Source organism: Rhagoletis pomonella, unplaced genomic scaffold, assembly GCF_013731165.1.
Source record: "Rhagoletis pomonella isolate Grant_MI unplaced genomic scaffold, Rhpom_1.0 Rhpom_scaffold_00017, whole genome shotgun sequence".
Lineage (NCBI taxonomy): Eukaryota > Metazoa > Arthropoda > Insecta > Diptera > Tephritidae > Rhagoletis > Rhagoletis pomonella.
In genome coordinates, this window is record NW_023458571.1 from 1,707,731 (window position 1) to 1,710,972 (window position 3,242).

The window sequence follows — 3,242 nt, forward strand, 5'->3', positions numbered from 1 at the left end:
TACCAATGCGGCAACACTGCATGCGTTACATATGCACATACACACGTACGAGTACAAACAGCTGATTCCGTACGGAAGGTGCGACCAGTATCGCTCTTTCCTTAAGCAAATGACGTTTGAACTTAGGAAAAAGTGGATCCAGTTCTGCCGGCAAAGCAAGGATTTCCAATTTAAAACTTGCTATATTTGCATGCATCACTTTGCAAGTGAAGATTTTGAAAATAGTCTGCAGTTTGAAGTGGGTAGGATGTTTATTTATTTCGTTTATTGTGTTTATATTAATGAAAGTGTTTAAAACATTTCTAAGGTTATGCAAAAAGAAGATTGTTGAAACGAGGCCCCGTGCCATCAATTTACAAGCCCGGTGATGAAAACCCGGAGCGTTCGCAAAGAGTTCATCGTCGTCAAAATACGTCGTTAATATTGGGTTTCATTGGAACGATATCCTTATTTGATGCTGTGGGCAGGCGTCACAGTTTCAGGTAAAATTTCTTGCTTATGCCTTGGCAGTTTAATTTTATGTTGGCACCGTTTGCATTGTATTTCCTGAAATAAGTACGCATTGGAAGTTAGTAAAAAGTAATGTATTGTCGCAGATGCAACTTACCATGCTATGAGCACGCCCTTGCTCAACGAATTGGCCCTTTTACGCTGTTTCCTGGTTAGCGCTCTTCGATTCTCTGTAGTCTTTCTGGCATCGTATAGCTTCTATATTTGTTTCCAAGCCTTGGAGCTATGCACTATTTGCTGTGGCTTCAATTTCATTTGGAAATCTTACTCGTTCCATTTGCCAGCGCAACGGCGGCCACAGGATGCAATTTTTATTTGAACGCCCTACTCACTACCTGAAATAAAATAACAATATAAATAATGTAAAAGAAACACAAAATAAATTTACCGTCTTCTCGATTCAATAAATTGCCACCAGATTGTTTTATTTTAGTCTTTCAACTAAATTTTATGCTATATTTACTTTTTTTCGTCGAAATTGTATGCGATTTGACAGACCGCCAACAACAACTTTTATATTATGACGTAGATGCGCAGAACGAAAAATTTTTGCACCCCTATCGGCGCAATCTTTGTATTCTATCATTCTTGCTTTTTCCCTGATACTTTTAGGGCCGTTTGCACCATGTCTAGTTAATTCTAACTCCCAGTTAAACATCTTTATCGACGTTATCGACACCCATCATATAACATGTGATCGATAAAGCAGTTAACGTGCTTAACTGAAGGATCTACCTCCAGTTAGCGTTAACTAGACATGGTGCAAACGGCCCTTAGAGTATCGATACCATGAGCTCGATGCCAGAATGAGTACTCAGTATCGATACCAAAGTCTGAAATTTCGAACATTCGATATACGAGATTAACCACTCTTTTCTAAGCTGTATAACGATAAATTGCAAATATATCAGAAGGTTATCCACAGAGAAAAGAAAATTTACTTGATTTTCGGAGTCACTGAGCGATTCCATATAGGTATTGGATAGTGGCGTCGGGTGAACAACAAAAAATGTGATCCAGTGTTATCGAAGATATTGCTTCTATTGAAGCTGATTTCGACATTTTGCTTTAAGATTTAGTATCGAAAATTGAATGGTAAGCTGATAGCACACCTTGTGGTATGTTATAATAGTTCATTCAATATATTTTTAACACTTTTTCAAAACTTACAAATGCAAACTCGAAAAGGTCAAAACCAAAAGAAAATAAAAAAATTTCCCGCTGTTTTTTTTCATAGCTATATATTTTTAGTATTCATCACAAAATTGTACTAAAAAGATTTGCGTAGTAGTAAAGTATATTATGCAAGAAATTGTATAAAAAAATTCAATTGTACAAAAAATGCCAACACCGTTTCGTCTGCCTTGACGCTTTCATTAAAAAATTACAAGCCGTGCACCATGAACGAAAGACACAAGATCACGTAAGAACAAGAGAGTGAAAAAAGTCGATTTTTTTTTAGCGGGTTCTACGCCATCTTGTTTCACTGGAAAACGAGCGAAAAGTAAACAAAGCAAAGAAAACAACGAAAACCAAAATTAGCCAAATTATTGTCAGCCACTTTAAGCACACAATTTAGGTAAAATGATGCAATAAAATGCTTGAAAATGTGTTGTCATGTTGAATTAACTCTTCTTTACTTAAATAAAAGTGTAAAATAGTGGTGCTTGTGATGTAAACAAACGCTCAGCTGACGAACCCGCTTTCGCAAACTTTTTTCTCAAAACCAGTTACAAATACAACGTCGCGTTCTTACGTGATCTTGTATTTTTGGTTCATGGCCGTGCACGATAGGGTTGTGGAACGAAACTGCAAATATTGCCACACATCACAAGCCCTTTATTCGAGTGTCTATGATATACGCTCACAGTTTGAATTTTGCTCGAGTTTTTAACCGACTTTAAAAAAGGAGGAGGTTATCAGTTCGTCGGAATTTTTATTTTTATTTTATTATTATTATTTTTATGTATGTTACCGCATAACTTTGGACCACGTCAACCGATTTCGATAATTCTTTCTGCATCGTAGTGTCGATAATTCTTTCTGCAAGGTAGTGTCTCATACTAATCTGGTTTAGATCCGATCATTGAATCATAAAATATATATATATTTTATGATTCAATGATCGGATCTAAACCAGATATATATATATATAGCAGCGGTATATATATATATATATTTTATGATTCAATGATCGGATCTAAACCAGATTAGTATGAGACTATATATATATATATATTTATATGATAATTGAAGTCGGTTTTGTTTTTTGCTTAAAAATTACGTGTTCTACAGGTTGTTCCACACAAACCTATTATGTTTACGGCCACGATCGGGTGCTCGCCCCTAGATGACAAAGATGTACAAGTAATTTTGGATGTAATATTAAATAAAATGTTGAAATTCATAGATTTATTGATAATATTCATACTTCTTACTATTGCTATAATTATTGCCCAAGAAAACATAGCTAGAGTTGCGACAGAGTTGCATTGGCTTCAATTTATCAAGTTTATTAAGTGAAATCGCTGGAGATATTTGTCAGAAATGTGTAAACAAGTCTCCATACAAATTTTGACAGTTCATTTATAAGGTTTACACAATTATAAGTTTATACGGTTTACAATGCATTTATAAGGTTTGATGAATACCCTTTTTGATTTTACGTTGTTCGTCGGTAAGTAGACATGTGCACAAAAAGGACAACAAATCTATTAAATACATGTTCAGTT

At 35.0% G+C, this 3,242-nt stretch overlaps 1 long non-coding RNA gene across 1 annotated transcript; it reads right to left on the reverse strand.

Moving 5' to 3' along the window:
• Nucleotides 1-243: 243 nt before the first annotated feature.
• LOC118749469 lies at nt 244-1,023 on the reverse strand. The gene is made up of 3 exons (XR_004994225.1): nt 899-1,023; nt 608-845; nt 244-546 (listed from the first exon to the last, which is right to left on the reverse strand). It is a non-coding gene; the product is annotated as an uncharacterized LOC118749469 (long non-coding RNA).
• Nucleotides 1,024-3,242: the final 2,219 nt, after the last annotated feature.